This window comes from Empidonax traillii, unplaced genomic scaffold (genome assembly GCF_003031625.1).
Source record: "Empidonax traillii isolate 1590-97213 ecotype Southwest subspecies unplaced genomic scaffold, ASM303162v1 scaffold348:size657943, whole genome shotgun sequence".
NCBI classification, from domain to species: domain Eukaryota; kingdom Metazoa; phylum Chordata; class Aves; order Passeriformes; family Tyrannidae; genus Empidonax; species Empidonax traillii.
In genome coordinates this window covers 333,833-353,251 of record NW_020955541.1, presented here as the reverse complement: position 1 = coordinate 353,251, position 19,419 = coordinate 333,833, and the positions used below count along the sequence as shown (strand labels likewise).

At 42.2% G+C, this 19,419-nt stretch overlaps 1 protein-coding gene across 6 annotated transcripts in view; it reads right to left on the bottom strand.

Annotated features, from left to right (window-relative positions):
• FILIP1 (filamin A interacting protein 1) overlaps positions 1-19,419 on the bottom strand; it is a 102,952-nt gene that overhangs the window by 20,132 nt on the left and 63,401 nt on the right. The window contains exon 1 of one of the 6 annotated variants that reach the window (XM_027892387.1): positions 5,850-5,869. The exons of 3 other annotated variants lie outside the window; for them this stretch is intronic. The gene's annotated coding sequence lies outside the window, so the exon portion shown is untranslated. Of the gene's footprint in view, positions 1-5,452; positions 5,574-5,849; positions 5,870-19,419 lie in introns of those variants that run through there. 2 more of the 6 variants (XM_027892385.1, XM_027892386.1) reach the window with 2 other exon arrangements.

Genomic DNA, 19,419 nt, shown 5'->3' with positions numbered 1-19,419 from the left:
ATATTCCCTGGCTGCTCTATCACACTGCTTAACGTAAATGTTTCTGCCAAGAACTCTTCCTCATCTCCCCCAGGCTATGTTTTTAAAGAAATAGTATGTACCCTTCGACAAAATATTTGCCAAGACAGAACAATGCATCCTAACTTAGTGGTAGTCTAAATGACCCATATCCCAAAGTCATGAAAATGACAGAAAGTTTCCAGCCTCCCTCGTCCCACACTCAAAAGCCTATCTAGAGATGCTTAGAAAACTGCCTATGATTTTTAATTCCTAGGCATGCATGTGTGATTTTCACCCAGCAGTTGCTCCAGGTGGTATACACCAGTCAGGCTGCTAAGCAGAGTGCAAAATAATTCACTGGCAACACATGGCCCCATGTGATTACCTGAGAGTCTACTGGGGAACAATGCCAAGAAAGCCACTGAAAAAAACCACAAATATCTGTTAAACTAAGACCAAAAAAATGGCAGTCATGAGACTGAGTAACAGGAGAAGAAAGCCCATTAGCCCTGTCACTGCCTTGTAGGAGGGCTAGTAGGAGAGCTAACTGGCCTGGCCCCTCTGGGAAAACAAAGCACTGTAACTGTGCCAATACATGGAGGTGAATTTGCTAACATATCTCTGCTGAGCAAGGTAGGAAGCAACATGCAGCATTTTATCCTGCCTCAGCTTTAACATGGTGAAACTACACTATCTTAGATCTGACAAGTGAACTTCCAGAGAAGATACTTGACAATACTTCTGTTTTCCATGTCCAAGGGAACTGTTTCTAAAATCTGGTTCTGTGGGGGATGGATGGGAAAGCAGCACACAAATCTATGTGCTAATTACCAAAGTAATTAACAAACTCTACATCTTTTCAGTGCAGCTTCTAAACACTAAAATAAAGCTGAGTTTAAGCTTGCTCCCACTTTCCGCTTTTCCATTCTTTTACAACTTTCATACCTCAGTGGTTAAACTGGAATGCCAGCAGACTGCAAGGTGAGATTGTCCCTTCTTGACCCTCACAACAGATTTATTACCAGGCTTCTCATCTGACTGCTGCTGCTGCTGTTTGCTAAGTAATGCAGAACTGCATGGGCTCCATTGCAACACTAAAAGCCTCTCAGATTCCCTGCATGTGCATCTTCAACGTGTTAGTCAGAGCAACTACATTCTGTATTGTCAAAAGGTTGAAAACACCTGCCTTCAGAGTCCAAAACAAAACCTTTAATAATGAAACATGGGGCTACATACAGCAAAAACACCGACAAGCCAACCATTTGGTACCCCCAGCCCAGTCCCTGTATTTGCTATCTTGGTTTGTGGTTGCTTTTGGAGATGGGAAGAAATGTTTGAGTACAATTGGATAACGTGCATTCATCAGAAGGAGTCTCAGGGGTGTAGCATCTAGACCCCAGCACGCAGATATGCTCCAGTTCCCTGTGGAGAGAGGGATCACATTGCCTGCTCCTCTGTGGACAGCACTGCTAAGTCTGTGTGTTTCTCAATGGGTTACCACAAGTATCATGTCAAAGCACGCAGCCCAGGCCATTCCCTGAATACATGTGATCTTTTGTTGCCATGAGAGTCCTGATGGTCTCTCCTTCTCCTTACTATCTATCCTGCCCACAGAATTTGAAGAACAGGTGCCCTACAGGTGTCCAGTACTCAAGACCGATCACATTACCTCTTGCAGTGCACTGGATAAATAAAGTAGCGAGCCCTTAGGTATGACTGTATGCAAACTGCTAGCTGCCTCAGCTAAAAACAAACCCTCCAGGACAATGCTGTTCCCTGATTTTGAACCATTAAGAAAAATGCTTGGCTGGCATGGCACAGGATGCTGGACTACAGAAGCTACCGATGCAATCTCATGTGGTCCATGCTGCATAGGGAGCTGCATCTCCTGCATCGCTCCACAGCCTTAGCTGTTCAAAACCAGGGGAGCAGGAGGGAGGTCTGTGGGCAGCCATGCTGGGGAAGTAGGAGGCTGAGGACTTTCAAAAACCAATCTCAGCTTGCAGAGAAAGCAGACACCAGAGTGGAGGAAGAGCAACTATGGAATTAGTTTCAACGTCTTTCATGAATGGTGTGCTGGAAGCAGTCAGCAAGGAGGAAGGCAGAGTGGATGGGCAGTAAGCAGGCCCTCCCTCTCCTCCTTCCTTTAGCTTTGGTGCTGAAGTGTTTCATTGCACGAGGTCTTTCTGCTTCCCCTTCTTCTCTCCTACAAGCTATAAACTGATGAACAGAGGCACAATGGGATGCTGATAGCTACAACCCTATTCCTCCAGAGATGTGCCTTCATTTCATTTACTATGGTTATACTCCTGTGCTTCATCCTACTAGTTCTGACTGCCTTACTCAGGTTGGGGCTCATCACTCCTTCAGGTTTGGATGGAAACTTTTCCTTAAAGTAAACCTGGTCAATACCATACCTTTTTTCCCCACCACACCCTCAGCTGCCAAAAAGTCCAGTTATCCTCTCAACATATTTGTAGGAGACAGTGCTGGGTTACAGCACGGAGGCAGTTTGTAAAACAGCACATTGGGTACGTTGGGAAGTGGTGTCCAGCACAGGCAGGGCTTCGGAGTGCTGCAAGCGAGCCCCTGAGTCTGCCCTGAAGGACAGGAGGCAGAGGACATGGATGGCTGTATCTCCTTCCAGTGAGAAATGTAGAGTGGCTGAAGGGCTTCTTGCTGGAGTTTTCTGGGTGGCCATAAGGGTAGTTTAACATTCTCTTTAAGACCGATCACTTCATTGTACCAATAATGCAACAGACTTCCCTTATTGTTTTTTTCTGTTTTATGTCTACATGTCAAGTGCAATCTCTGAGACGCACAGGAGAAACCCCACAGTACCATTTTTACAGTGTCTATACTCAGACTAGAGTAAGACTTTATAATATTTTCATGTTTTTTAAAGACACTGCAATAGTTTCACAACAGGAAAGCTCCAATGGGCACTACTGGATTTTAGACAGGATTTATTTTATTTGTAAATGGTAAAAGCAGTCGCAGCAGCAAGACCTTAGCTAAAATCAAGCATTAGTACTTGTTCACATTTGCAAAAGAAATTACAAATAGTGGTCAGTAGACAAATTCTTCCTTTCTGAAGGATAATAAACTTCATTACTACATTTGAAATGTAATAAATAGAGTAAACTGGGAACTGTAAAACTCCTGCTTAGCAGTCATAGCTGATATGAGAACCCGTTCTCTGAAGTGAGAATATTTTAAGAAAATACAAAGAAGTTTCAGTTATCAGGGGAAAGATGCTCGATGATTTCCAAAAAAACACCACTCCCCTCAAAAAAACATTCACTTTAGAGTATTTAAAACAGAGTATGCAAAAGTGAATAGCCTCCCAAACATTTACTGAAAATTATACCGGTGTGTGCACCTCTCTTTCCATTTGTACTTCCACCAAGATGAGAAAACATCACAAATACTCATATAACCTTTTCCATCTCTAGCATAGAAATGGGCACTTACCTACACACAGAAACCCTGGGAAGGCAGGACAAGGCAGAGGATGTCCTGAAGGGACATGAGCTGCCTCTGTGGTTTGCGTACGTGTGAGCATTTTGGCACCACATTTCAGCTGTGTTGTCCTGGTTTAGCCTCCTGCTTTGCAAACAGACTAAGCCGAGCTTTCCAAGGTGTCCCTCAGTGTTTAATGAAGCACTCACAGGAGGGGCCATGGAGGAGGGAAATCTAGAGCTATTTTCCCTGCTATCAAAACTGGCAGCAGGAGCAACAGCAGTTGCTTGCTGAGAAAGAGAATGGGAAGGAGGGAAACACGTAAGATCTCTGCAGGACCTTTTAACTGAGTTCGTAGACAGCCTGAAGATTGACAGAGCTCCTCATTGCTGCTCTAGCACAAAGCCATCTGTTGTATTGCTCCTATAGTACCTATCTTGCCATTTGCACTCCAAAAAGTTCGTGGGATGGGATGTAATCACTTCTAACCTATCCTTTCAAAAACCAGTAGGAGGGGATTAAGGAAAAGTACATTAACGAGGACTTGGTCACTCTAAGGATGAGTTGACTGGTGGCTGATGAAGGCTTCTTCTTCCTGAGGGGCCAACAGCATTTCTATGCCGCTCACACAGCAATCCCAAGGGAATTTTCAGTGGCAAAACAAATGCCTTCACAAGCTCATCTTTCCACTTCAAACCTAGAGAGTTTGCTACTATATCTGCAAAGTTAGAGAGACTGGACAACTTCCTAGTGGTAGCTAGAAAGCTGCTGCCCATTAAGGGATGTGAGACAATGGAAACCAGCAAGAGGTGGTTTAACTTAATAAAGGAGTTCCCTTCTTCCCCCTGCCCCTCCCTTCAATGTACAACAGCTGATTTTGAAAATTGTTTCTACAGCCACTGGGAAATCCTCCACATGTCAGGACTATTTCTGAGTGCTTCTGTGTTTGGAGCCAGGCTGAGATACCTAAAAGCTGAATTTTGCTAGTTCCGAGTACTTACAATTTCATCTAAAATCAAAGAGAGACAAAAGGTGGTCAGGCTCTCCAGGAAAGCAAAACAGTCCAGCCTAACACTTAAATTGGGCAAATTCAAAATTAGGTAACGCTTTCAAATCCTCAGCTTCACTACTTCCCACATATCAATCTCAGCTGGGAGAAGAAATATGTAAATGAGATCAGATCCCATGGCAAGCAAAAGAATACAGCACATCTGTATTATCTTGTTCTTTCTATCCATTAAACTTTAAAGGTAAGCAATGAGAAAAATATTTGAATGACCTTACTACAGAACTTGCCGAGCTGCTGTTGAGTTTTATCACAGAATAAACTTTTTTAAAAAGTGTTATTGGTTCTAGTAAATCTAAAGACAATTTTCTGTGGCTACGTATTATACAAACTCAAAATGCAAAAAAGTGTATACTCTTCATTGCTGAATCAACTTTTGAGAAGTGGTTGTATCAAACTATATCACAAGCAAATTAATATTCTTGCTACTTCTAAACTACATGAGAGTTTCCAAAATATACTGAAAGTAAAGGAAATGTTTTCTTCCTTAGGAGAACACCTTGCTTACCACCTACAACAGTTTTTCTTCCTACTTCTCTTTCTAACACTGATTTTGTAAAAACTAAAATCCAGTTTGCTGAAATAGTTAATTTGTTTTGAAAGTGACTTACTTCAACTGAACAGTGACTAAAAGCAGTATTTTGGAATAAGAACACTCACTAAATTCAGTGTCCCGCCACCTTTCCAGCCCCTTGTTAACATAAAAAGGCACCAAAAGTCTTCAAGAACAAAACCCAAACGACACCCTTTCGGACTACGAAACAGTATCCCAAGCGGTCAGGAGTTTTTCCAAGCCCCCCAGTCGAGGTACCCACAAAAATTTCGGCAATCAGAGAAGGGAAAGGGGATGCACAGAAAGCATGTAAACAGCAGCTGGGAGCAAAGGCGCAGCAGCACTCAGCTGAGAGATGAAAATTGCCAAACCTGTCTCCGGGCTGCGGTTCTCCTCCCCTGACCTCTCCGTGCGCCGCCCGGCAGGGGCAGCCCCGCAGCACAGCCCCACCAGGTGCACTTTCCAGGGCTCCAGCCCAACGCTATGGTCAGCTGGGGGCCGGCCCGGCTCCTCAGCGCTGTCCTGGCCCGTCCAGCCCGGCTGGAGCCGGAGCCGCGGCGGCGGGAGCGGAGCCGCCGAGCATCCCGGCCCCCCCGCTCCGCGCAGACCCCGCTCCAGCCTCCTTCCCTCCCTCCTTCCCTCCCTCCCGCGGGCGCCTACGCTAATGCCCGGTGCGCTCAGTGAACCAGCGCAGTGCGCATGTACACAGCAATTAGCAGCGCTCAAATTAAAATCACGCTTAAAAAAAAATATCAGAATTTCTCTTACCTTATAACTAGACCTTTTTTTTTTTTTTTTTTCAAGCCACCAAAACAAGAATAAAAGAGGGATGTTCTGGGGCACGGCTTAGCCCCGACGCTGCTAGGTGCCGGCTGCGCCTCGCGTTGTGCTCCCCCCGGGGCAGGCGAGGGGTGGAGCCGGGAATGAACCGTGGAGAGGGTCCGGCTGAGCCGGCGGCTCGCGCCTGCCAGCGCTACCCTTTGGGATCGCTTTCCAGGAGCTTGTTATTGACAGCCACCCCGGGCTGTTTATAGGGACAATTTAGAAGTGAACGATTGAGAAATAATAATTTGATCGCAGAGAACCCTTGTGAATTGCTTTTGTTTAAACTGAAGTGGGATGCAAGAAGCGATGCTTCCCAGTCCCAGCTACCGATTCACTCCTCTGGCTCAATAAAAGTTCTGTTGCTTTCCTCTTGTCTTCCCGCTGTTCGAAGTGGTAGTACTACTGCTGGTGCGCCCTGGCTGATCTTAACATGAGTTGATAAAGTCGTGAATACATGAAGAAAATCCCCTGTGGGTTTAATTTGTGCACGTGTTTATTTTTGAATATCCATGCATAGTAGCAATGCTAACTCTGGTGAGGTTTGAAAAGCAATCAGTCTGCTAGTACCCTGCAATAAAGAAGTCCTAAACTATCTCTTTTGTTCCCAAAACAACATAAAGGAATTGGGGGATTCTTTCTATTTGCCGAATGATTCCGTAGATTGCTTACAGTCACCTTTTCAGTCTTTACAAGGGGAACTAGAAACCAATCTCCCCTTTCCCTTCTGCTTCCCTTTCCCCTCCTTCCCCCTTGCTTTTCCTCTTTCCCTTCCTGTTCACCTTCCACTTTTCTTAAGAAGCTTTTAATAGCCAAAACACTGAAAGCGTATCCCGTCAAATATTATTATCCATTAAAAATGGACCAATATATGTTTACATTTTTGAGAAACTATGTAATTTCACGTTCTTTCATTATTTTTCCTTAGGATCATTACCTTAATCAGCACGCAGGCTGAACAGAGCTCATTTGAAAAGCAGGTGCTTAGTGATTGATTTTATGCTCTTTATTCAAGCCCATATTTACCATGCCCTCTTCAGACTCTGCTGGGAACAGAATTATTAATTTCTGGGTGTGAGAGAGAAGCACAAAGGGACTAAGGTTTTGGTTGGAACACCTGCTCCAGGGTACACAGGACGTGGGTTTCAGAGCACTGCAGGGTGGGTGCTGCATGTGTTCGGATCACAACCCCATTTGCCTCCACTCAGTAGTGGATGCTCCAGACTCCTGCACATCAGAGCCCAGATCCAATAGGCTTCCCAAAATGAGAACCATTCTTAGAGTGAAAAGCATTCACAATCCATGTAAATTAGCTTCACATGACTTCACTAGCACCATGTAGGAAATCTGTCACACAAACGCAACAGGAAATAGAGTCACATTTTCCAGGGAAACATATACTAGCCTTAATCATTCACTCCCATTTTATATTCCACTGCCTCATTTACTAAACACTTTCCAAAAGATGAAATTGGGGGTCCTACAGAGAGATTGTTTCTTCCTGTGTGCAAAGCTGATGCATCTCACTGTGTTTCTATTTTTCCAGTGTCAGAGGAAAGGTACAAAACGTGTTTGATTTTGCAAACACAAATGATCACATGCATTGAGCAGACAAATGTTCTGCTTACTCTACTTACTCTGTCCTATGCAATCCTAACAATCGTTTGGTAGAGCTAAATATTCTTTGAAAGGAGAAAATTGCATGCATAATGGCAAACACTAAAATAGATATTGATCAATGAAACTTTTTGATCTGGCATTATATGGGCACTTCAGGAGATGTCAGAAGAGTTTAGATCCTTTATATTGCTGGCATAAAAGTCTGCATTTAAATTAACAAAATAATGGATAGCAGGGTGTCAGCCTGGAGGCATTTGGGTACTAGAAAGGCTGGAGCACTTTGCAAGCAAGTTTCAAAACTATCTGCTGACAGATGGGTTTGTCTGTGATCAGCAGCTGAGAGCAAGGCTCTGTTCCACCAGCGCTGCTGGCTTGGCAGGAGGGTATCTGGTCACACACCCCATCCCAGCTGGCTCTGGGCTTTGAGCTCATTGCACAGTTTGTCCCAGTCCTGATACACCTCCTGTTCACTCCCAGGTTCTCCTCACCTCTGCACTCCATTTCTAACCCCCACCTCACCCAAATCAACATCTATCCTAGGTGTCCTCTCATATCTGCTTTGGCTCTTCTTTCGTCTGTGTTGCCATTTTGTCCATGCTTGGGCCAGGCTGGAACTGCAAGCAACACATCATCCATCATCTGTGTTTTTATGGTCTCATCTCAGAGCAGAAAGTTCTGGGATGTCAAGAGAATCCACATAATTATATTAGGAAAGCAGCCATGAGTTTATAGCAGTGAGCTTTGTACAGATGTGACATGAAGAAGGGAGGTTCAGGCTAAAAGGGATTATCTATCTCTAGAAGTCTAACGACTCAGAATCACAACAAGCATGCAGTGGACTCTCACACAAGAGATCTCAAGGGATTGTCTCTACTCATCACAATTTTTGTAGCAAAAAACCATCAGCCAGAACTATAATGTGTCACAAGAAGAACAGAAGGTGACCAGGGGCATTGCCAGTCTCTGTACCTGGCAAGAGATGTGCTGAAAGGAATGCTCAGAGGATGCTACAGAGCCCATCCCAGTCTAAGTCAAGACAGGTGCAAGCAGAGTCATCAGGAAATGCATGTCCTCCAGAAAGTACCACATCATAAAATCATGGAATGGTTGAGGTTGGAAAGGACCCTGGAGATGTCTCATCCAGCCTCTTGCAGGTCCAGTTAGAGCAGTTTGTACAAGCTCTGCTCTACTTGTGTCTTAGACACCTCCAAGCATGGAGATGTCACAACCTCTCGGGCAGCCTTTATAGGGCCTGGGCAACCTCATCTTGAGAAAAATCTAGATCAGGCTGGGTCCCTAAGACAAGGTGATGTATACCACATACACTGCCTCATGACAGTCACCAGTGGCACCTGTGACCACCAGTGATTCTCAGAGGGGACTTATCCCAGACTGCCAGCTCCCTCGGCTTACTCTGCAACTCAGAAACAAAAGAACAGGGAATGTGATCTAGAGTTGCCATGGTGGCCTGGATGTGAGCCAGCCAGACAACTGGCTGCAAGACTTGTCAGACAAAGTGCAGTGTGGCAGTGGTGAGCCTACACACCTGCACTAGTTATGTCTGTACCACCATGAGACTTTACAATTACAACATTCTCCATCCGCATTTCAACTATTCCACGTACCCACCACTATGCCGGTACCAGAGCTATAGGGGAGATCAGGTAGGATGTCACAGCTAAGGTCAAACAGGCCTTTAATATTTACAGCTTTTCTCTTACTGCAGAGAAATCACATTATGTATCTGTATAAAAACATAAAAGTGCTCCCTATGTTGTTATTTCTCAAGAGTACCTTCAACTTTAGGTCACATCAAAGGCTGGGAAAATCTAACTTGGTCATGAATCTTTTTGGTCATGCTTTCATTGGGATGAAGTAGTCCAAGAAACACATTCCTGAGTAAAGCAGCTCTTTCAACATTGTGAGACCAGGTAAAAAAAAAACAACAAGAAATAAAAGCATTGGAGGGAAATGGGAAGGGAATAGATAGGAATCCTAAGTTCCAACTCACCTCCAAAAGTCAGAAATTATTCTGTGTACAGACAACTGCGTGCAGTTGCTATATAGGAGAGTAACTGGGAGGCAAAAGATAGACTTGGTTTAACAATTTAATTATGTGCTAATAGACTACACATTTCTTTGATAAGTTGCTCTCTTCAAAAATTCCCTAAGCTCTTCACAGCAATAGACTCCTCTTGTGGATCTTAGAGACCTGTAACAAGTGGTTGCCTGATTATAAAATGATCAGTAAATACAGCTTTGTAACATTTCCAGCAGACTTCCCTGCTCTCTGTTGGCTCTTCATCTTCAGTGCAGAAACATATGTACCATTTATAGTGAAGGCAGAGGTCTTGCAACTCTCTCCAAGTTCTCTAACATGTTACAAAAAGCCCAAATATCTCTGTTTGTGCAAAGCAAAGCTTTTCCTAAAATTGTGTTTACTTACATGAAAAGGTATGCTGTGTGCTTATCAGAGATTTTTTTGTTCATAAAACCTTCAAAGCAGTGAAAATCTTCCATCAATATTTTGGTTTTGTTTTCTTGCCTTCTTTTGGTGAGTCAATCTCATTTGTTAAGTCAAACCTGACCTCCACTTTCTACTTAGTCAGTCGCCTACTCTGAGTGCAACAGATACAAATTCATTCAGTGGCATCTTGTTAGAACATGAAAATTTTGAATATTGAGGGAGAGAAGAGGCTGGTTTTAATTCGCCCCTGAAGATATAGTGAACAAGGTGTTCCATTAGGCATTTTGGAGAGAAACAAATAATGAAGATATATGCAGTAAATACTTGAAACATGACTTTGTAGGAAAAGCCTGAGAAAAAGACTTCAAGCTGGACTCTGTGCTGTTGTATCTCAGGCAATACATTTTATATGGCATACGTAATGCACATTAAAAGACTTCATTTGCTGAGTTTCACTGACAACTGGCTTTGTTCACCTTTGTGCTTATTTAAAACAGGTTGTTCCATGCCGCTGTTAAAGAAACTGTGCATGCACACACACACACTCACACACATTTGCACATAGGCTTTTTTATTACTTCTCAGATCTTTCTAAATAAGTCATGCTGCCTAGGTTTTAAATTATTTTTCTCTTTGCAGCATGAAAATCACCCAACGTTAGAATCTGCTGCATTTTATGGAAGCAGGATTCAAAACTTTAACAAAAGCATTTCTGACTTTTTTTTTTTTCCTGTTGCACACACCTACCCCCTTCCTTTTGGTTTTCTGCTTTCTTAACACTTGTGTATGATCCTTCTGATAGCTGGGAAAGCTCAGCATCTCCAGTACTGGTGCAACTCCCTTAAGTAAAAGTGATTACAGCTGAATCAGGACCCATCAAGGTTACTGTTTTATAGTATGATCACTATTTTGTGAATAAGCACCAATAGTCTCATAGAAGCCTGCTGTGACCCTTCGACCAAAGCATCTCTGGAGCCAGGGGAAGAGGTGTCCAGGGCTTCGGGGAAGTGCACTTTGGAGGATGGTTCCTTGCTGCACTCTGTGGACCTGCCATTGTTAGTGCTGGTTGCTTAACCTACCTGTGCTCCATCAGAGCACCCTAATAATGCTGTCTTTACCCCTGGGCTCCACCCTTGTTTTTCTGAATTACTCCCTTTTAAGTGCTAAGTGTTCTTGTGGAAAAAAATAGGTGGAGGACTGAGCTCAAGGCCTTGAAAGCAGGGAGAACCATGCCTGTTCTCAGTTTATGCAAAGAAAATTAGTCTTGTGGGAGTGTCTCGGCCTCTTTTGCTCAAGCTGTGTCTGGAAGATGAAATTAAGCCTGACTGGTTTTCATCTTTGTGTTGAGTTTGTTCTGTTGGCCTAAACCTGTCTCTCTGCTATTCATAGCATCATAGAATCAGATGAGTTGGAAATCATCTGAGATATCAAGTCCAACCCTTGATCCACTAGCACCACAGTTACAAGACTATGACATTAAGTGCCACATCCAGTCTCTTCTTAAGTACCTCCAGGGACGGAGAATCCATCACCTCCCTGGGCAGCCCATTCCAACGCCTGATTAAGATTCCTTATCCTTTACCTTCTACTAACTACTAGAACTAACTACCTCAGTTCAGTTCTTGCCCTGTTGCTCTAACTCCTGCTGGCCTTTTCTGGACTTGCTTTTCTTTTGTGCTATCTCACTGACCCCTCCTCAAACCAAGGTAATACAGTGACTGACTGGGGTTGAAAGGCACCTGAGTCCTACACCTAAAACTAAAGGTTGTCCACCTCACTGATTCCCATTTGACACATCACTGAAATACTGTATTTGATAGACCGAATAAAAAAGTGGGCAGAAGAAACGAGCGAAAACAGACTCCAAACAACAAAACAACCCAAACCAAAACAATGAATGCACATATAAATTTGAATATTCATAGCCACCTGATTTTTGAGCAGATCTGTATTTGGCTTGCCCAAATTTGCCGTTGCACATCCTTGACAGTCCCATCATCTTGTCTGAGCTGAACATCATTTTTCACCTGGCGTTATTTGGGCCTTTTGAAATACTTGTCTTTAAAAGCAAGGGTCTTGTTCTGAGGACCAGAGATATGGGCTGACCATAGCCATCACACAAGGATGGGAGTCATAGGTGTTTCTTTTCAAGGAAAGACTTACAAGGGGCATGACTCTTGCATCAGCACCCCTGTATTACTTGATCCAGGAGCGGCATATCTGGTTTTATTTCTCTCCTCAGTCTGAAATAATTCTAGCTTGCACTACCCCTTTCCAAGATGATGTCTTGACCTGCTGAGTGTTTGAATTGTGAAAAAAAGGACAGGAAAAACTCAGGTTGCAAGATGGAGAGCAAGTAAGGAGAAACCATGCCAAGTTTCATACGCTAGGTGTGAATTAGAAGGTGCTGTGCTTGCCTTTGCCTTAAAATTTCTTTCTACCATGTCTGTGTTGCTCTCTGAATAACTGCAGAGCTTGACTTCCACTGGGCATACAAATCACTATTATTTTAAAAATCTTATGGTAACATAAGTGCAAATGATGTCTCATGCACAAAGAGGCAAAAGTTTACAACCTCCTTGGTAGAATCAATAAGCAATACTGACCAAAAATAATTCAAAATACAAGGGCATAATTATGAACAAATGTTATTGTTAATATTATTATTTTACTACAACTACTATTATTATTACTATCGTGAACCAAAATGCATATAGAAGTTATATAAAAATATAATCTTACAAGAAATTTGTATTGTTGGTAAGTTAATTTTCTGGAGAGAAAACTCTCATGCAGAAGCTATAACTCTACTCAGGAAACTGCTGTATGTAATACATTTATATATGCATGTTGAGACTTGTACAGGTACATGCATACACACATTTCAGAACTCCTGCTCTGATTCTCATTAATCCCATTAATCAAGAAGAGCCCTACCGGTTTCAGAGGAATTGCAACAATGCCAGCTTTGTGCTCATAAAATCCAGCATCAGGATGGCATGTTTACAGATTAATTATTTCCTAAGACCTGAAGAAGCTGGATGTAGAGAGCTCGGTGTGCTAATGACGGGCACAAGGCAACAGTGCTTGCCACCGAAAGCAAGTTGGACCAACAGCACTTGGTCTGTCAGGCCAGTCAAACCAGGACAGACTCTTCTCTATTGTAGATTAACCATGCCCATATCACATGAGCTGTGCAACAACAACTACAAGCGGCAACGCCCAGTTCTCCACACCACCCGCCTGCCTTTCACCAGCATAGACACTGTTCTTCCACTACAGTTTTTTGGAAACTAGGGTTGTATCCCAGTCAGTAATTTTCAAAATGAAAAAATGTTGAAAGCAATGCATCATTTTAAAACAAGTTAAGTCATCTAGGAAAAGACTGACATTTAAATGATGAAAGAGAATACATCTATCCCTTTCCAGTTCCTCTGAAAATAAACATTTTAAATGGAACTGTACAGGAACTTTCATTCTGTGATATATATACTTGTCACCAAGAGATACTTTTTCAGCTATGACATAATTGCTATCATCAGAAAAGCATTGCTGTCATTCTGCTATAATTTAGCCTCATTTTCTGCTCATTTCTTTATCTTTTCTCATTAGGGCATTACATACTCAGCTACGTTACTATTAATCATTCCCTAACATAAGCAGCTGAACAACAGAGCTGTGTGAGTAATTGATTTTTCAGTTTCAGAACTGAATCAAAAATTCAATAAGTATCAAGAAAAAAAAGTCTTCGTTTTTTTCTCTCATTCAAGTGAAAAATTTGTTTCATGTGGATTTCAGTGAAACATTTGTTTTTCTCAAATCAGTAATTTCATTTCCATCTTTGTCATTTTAAGAAAAGCAACAGATAGAGAGGACCACATCTTGACACAATTCACCAAACCAACAAGTGAAAAATCCTCACTTTTTCAGAAGATGAAGTGACCTGCTTGGACCAGTGAATTCCTGTGTCTGGACGAATTTGAATACTCAGACACAAGAAGATTTTCACCTCTTTGGTGAAAAGAACTCAAATTTATGTAAGTGACTTGCAATAGTAGAACAATTTTGCCCAGAAAGAATGGCTACAGACACCCCAAGGTGTTTCTGTCTTATGATTTTTCCACATATAAGACTTCAATAGAAACGAAAATTGAAATGATGCAAATATAAAACTCACTGCTCTCCACTGCTGCTGGAGATACTGCAGGAATGAGAAGGGAATGCACAACTTAGCACCCTCTTGGGGAAAAAAGGGGGAAAAAGCATTACATCTGTTTAGGGTTAGGAAAGCTTCTATATAGCCTCACTGAGTCACAATAGCCCCCCTAGTCAGGTGACATCTTGAGGTTCTTCACACAACTTAGTGGAAGTTATTGGACCATGTAGAATGAGTCTTGAATATTAGCAGGGCATTAATGTAAGTAGTAGGTCATGTCCTTCACTAATAAATCTGTGAATCTCTGCACAAGTAAGCTTTCATTTAAACATAAAGCAAATATCCAGCATGTCCAAGCTTGAGTGCCTATTATCATATATTTATACTTGTAAATAATTGGCATCTATCTAAATTTTTTTAGAAATTCACTGAAACCTGGTACTTCAACTGAAACCTGTTTCTAATCTTTCTGAATGAGGAAGCAATTTTCCCTACATGACCCTGATTCAATTCTTGTTTTCTTTGCCCCAAAAAATGACAAGTTAAAAAGATGGCCTCTGTAGAGCTGTGAACTGATATATAATAACTCTGAAACATGCCAAAGACCCTTTAAATGTTAAAATTGTTACCTATTGCACCCTGGACAGAGTTTGAGTTCATGAGTAGATTTTGAATGAAGTCATTTTTTCCCCCTGTCTGACCCTGGGAGCATTTGAATTGATGATTTTAGCAAGCAAAGTTTCAGGAATAATGAAGCACATATAGTTTTGTATAATAATTCTCTCTCAAGGGCTGTGAAGCTGATGCCTACTTAGAAAAAATTTTGGAAGAATAGCTGAAACAACACATGATGCCATTTTATATAATCCCAGAAGTGACTGAAAGACCGGACAGTTTTGAGGACTATCCAAGTGTAAAGAGATGGATTTGGATTAGTCCCAGCTCACATTGTGTAACACTTGCAATACTTTCATATTGTTTCTCCACAGTCAGATGTGGCTGTTTGTTCTCTCATTTTTAAATTACCTTTGGAACCATTTTGTTGGAACTTGGGATCAGATTCATTAGTTAAAACATAAACTTTGAACTGTCACTGCCTTAGAGTCAGATGGGGCTGTAAAACAGGACCTACAAAATGGATGACCTTCAGCTTTACTCAACTGTGCAGAAATTGTATTTGTCGTTGCCAGGTTTTTTAATTATTTATTTTAATAGACTACCACAGAATTTGTGATCTGTGGTCCTGTGAATATATTACATTTACAGAAAATATCCAGCATTTCCAAAACATACAGATAGCATGTCAACCTAAAAGAAAAGAAGAAAAACTGTACTGCTGCCCTTGTATTCTAAATTATAAGATTAGAAGCTCAGAGATGCACTTACTGAAAAGTTGACAGACAGTGTCTCAGGACTCTACTACAGCCAGTAATGTGCAGTCAGATGAGTAACTACTGTAGGCAATGCTGAATTCCAATAGTCCCACTGGGCTGGCTTTTCCTTTTTTTGGGTCACAATTTGGGCACCAGGACACAGAAACAGCCACCATATGAGAAAAAAGCCAGAGAACCAATATGGCTAAGAACTCTTGGGGGAAGAAAGATTGCAAAACTATTTCCGTAAAATAATTTCATTTCCAGGCTTTAAAGGAATCACGAACAGATTACATGGTTATGGGCCGAGTGTAAGTATGGGATCTTACACCTCACCCCAATATCTCTGTATGAGGCTATTCTTACCACAAAATTTGGTCTTACAGTGGTAAATCACAGAGATTTATTAGTCTGAACACTTTATATTTGTGGCTTGATTGTTCTCTAAACGAGTAATTGACTGATGGATACTCTGCCCTGCTGTCTTCCTGCCAGCTTCTTTATTTTACAGGCTTCATAAAAATAATGAGAAAATACAAACTGGAAAGATAACACACATAACATCTCCAAGTAGTATTACACTCCAGCCTTTGCAGTTGCTTAGGTCCATGAAATAGAGGGAAACAAAAAGGCAAGCACTTCCCAATGAAAGACTTGGTGCTGCCGTCTTGTGGGAAAAGGAAGAAGGGGAAATTTGTTAATAAAAGCGGAAAGGCATGAAAGGAAAAAAACCATTTAAAAAACTTGTTAACATCAACACTCTCATCTTTGTTTCAAGACGGTTGTATGCTTTATTTCTCGCAGATCAGTTTCCTTTGCAGGTGATGTGGCCCAGAATTACATCACTAGCAGAGCAGCCAAGAGCATCTTTGTGCCAGGATGACCAAAGCCAAGAGGAATGTATTATCCCAGCCCTCCGAGGGACTTGCCAGTGCATTCCTTGCTGGGGGTGCTGTGATGGGGGAGGCAAAGAGGAGACAATTTTACGTGAAGACTGAAAGGAAACTTTGTGGAGGAAAGATCTGGGGTCACAGTCTTGCTGTCTCCTCTAAGCAGATCTAATTATGGCCATGTTCTTCAAAAGGAGGGTTTAACTAAAACCAGATTTAGCAGGGCAATGCTTAGGAAGTACAGACTGAATCCTCGGCCTTGCCTTTGAGGAAAACATGAAATGCTTCAGTGCACTGGGAACACTGTCTCTGTGGTTGTAAAGAATAATTTGAAGCAGCATGGAAAGCAAGAACCAATTTAAAATCCTCATCACTTCAATTAAATCTTACAGTGAAACTTGGCTAAGCATAATATCAATGCTTTAGGACAAACAACACTTAGACACTAGGTGTATATTTACTAACACCTTCTGTGGTGGGGTGACAGAGTCTCAGCAGTCTCACGGGTCACAGTGGAAATGATCGAACAACTCACCAAGCAGTCACACAGATCCCCCATGACAGGGCTCCAACAAAGGCTTTCTGCCACATCACACCCTCTATTCGGCAACCCACTTCCCATGCTAATAAAAAAACAGTCCCTACTCCCCTCTCCCTCCATTTTTAAAGTCTTTCAGGCTATTTCTGTAGTCAGTCCTGGGTGGCAGTGGTCCTCACAGCAAGCCTGTTTCTGAACCGTTAAAATCAATGGGAGCTTTCCAGTGCTTTTAATAGCAGCAAAATGTGCTGTCAACAAACGGGATTAAAAGAAGGGTACAAGACAAATTCCTCAGAGATTAGCACCTCTAAAAATGTCAACATTTTAAACCTCGTCTCCTAGGTCAATCAAGAAGTCAGAGTGCTAAGGTTACACAGAGCTCTACCCTTTTCCACCAGAACAAAAAGCCCTGCTGATCAAATAAAAAAGTTTATAATTGATCCTTAAGATTCCCCCCACCCATACCAGTTACTTAAAGGGGAAGGCAAGAGGGCTGGGACTAGGCAGAACAAAGAACAATCAAGTACCATTTCATGTTAAGCCTGCTTTACTCATGAATTTTTGGAGTGGGGAAGTACCAATAGGTGGTTTAGCTGCAGCCAGCTCAGCCCAAACTCAGGCCATCAGCTCTCTGCACTAGGAAGACTAGTTTTATCCCTGAGACTGCTGTTGCTGCCTGGTCTCCTGCTCTCCATGTGTCCACTGCAAGCCACATTGTCAGTGGCAGTTCTGACCAGACCCTTCACTCTCCATCTGTCAGAGCAGAGACTCCTTACCCCACCATCTGCCACCCAGGGTCTCTGAGAGGGCCCAGGGGCCTCCAGCTCTTCTCTGTATTTCTCAGCCTCCTCAGGAGGCTCCAGAAAGATGTCTGCTTTTGCATTCCTGGGGATAGGAGATGATCAAGGACAACTTGATGTTACAGGAACAGCAGCTGAGGGCAAGCATTGAAAAGGGAAATTTGGTCGCACAGAAAAATAGAGAATACTGTCTGTAACTTTCAAACATCATTAGATATTGTTATAGCATACACTAGGGAAATTAGCAAAACACTTTGGCCACCATGTCTGCAGAAGCAACTTCCACTAAAACTACCAGATTTCTTTCATATCCATCTGGCAAATGGTTGTCACTACTCTTTTCCTGTAACATACCAACTTTTCCCACAATCTTTCTTCAGGTCAGTTCCACTTGGTCTTGCAGAGCCAATACCAACAGCCAGGCCTTCCAGCTTTTTCCCTTTACCCTCCCAGCTGTCTACATTTTGAATATCCCAGTGTACAGTGTTCACTTTCTTATACTTCTCGTGCACAATTATTTTTGACAAATCACATTTTCCTGTTACTTCCTTCCTGTGTGAGGCTGACCTAGCAATTAGTCCCTCATAGGAATGGCTTGCTTTCATATCATGTTGTTGTAGGTGGATTAGAGATAATGTATGAAAGTGTATGTAAAAAAATATTCCAAAGTAAATACATTAAGAGAGTGCTAGACATACATTAGAACTCAGGCATATTTCCTCTCTTAGAGAATTCCCCTTTTTCCTTTGTTCTAACTTTCACAAGACAGCAAAAGCAGATGTGGCCTACAAAAGCTGATGTGGGCAATGGTTAGGAAAGGTTGGTAAAATACTGTGAGGAAAGAAAACACTGAAATTACTTAAATTCAGGACAGGAATTATTGCTGCTCTCATTGTAGCAGACTGCTGTGAGATGGCCATCCCACAGCACTGTTCTTCCTCTGGCTCACCCTGTCTCATTAACATTATAACTGTGAGTGCAGCAGAGTGGCTGACGGGCAAAGTTCACCTCTGTGTCCCTTTTCGTTTTCATGGAGACTACAAGTCTGTTCAGTTCTTAATAAAATAACCCTCAAAGCACCACGGTAAAATGAATTATACACAGAGTGGTACTTATAAAACAAGATGCTGTGCAGGACCTTGAAAATTGCCTTAGGACAGGTCAGTTCTCTGTCCCAATATGCAGATCAGGTGAGTAGGATTTTTTTGCATGTTTTATCCTACTGCAACCTAATTTTTACACTGCAAACTCTTTCTTTTTGTCAAAATCTACGGTCAGTTTGAAGTCATCCCATCACTCTTTCTTTCTTTGTGAATATAGCCCTCAAACAATACTACTTCTAGTTTTTAGTACCTACAAAGATGTGGGGGCAGCCTGAGTTTCATGTGTACTCAGCAAGCAAAGGTGAGGAGCTGAGATCGTTTAAGACAGTATGCTAATAAGTGGTTTACAGCCCATCCTGATTTTGCTAATCTGCTCTGTGAGTGATCTGGAAGGAGGACTCCCAGAAGAGATAGGAAGGTGCATCTTGATTTTCTATTTTTAGCTAAATGCCATATCCTCTCTACTTGGTGGCTACCAACTTGTACACACTAGTACCATAGACAAACAAAGTGGATTAAATAGCAAACATCAGGCTTCTGGTGTTACTCAACATAGATCAACAGGGCTT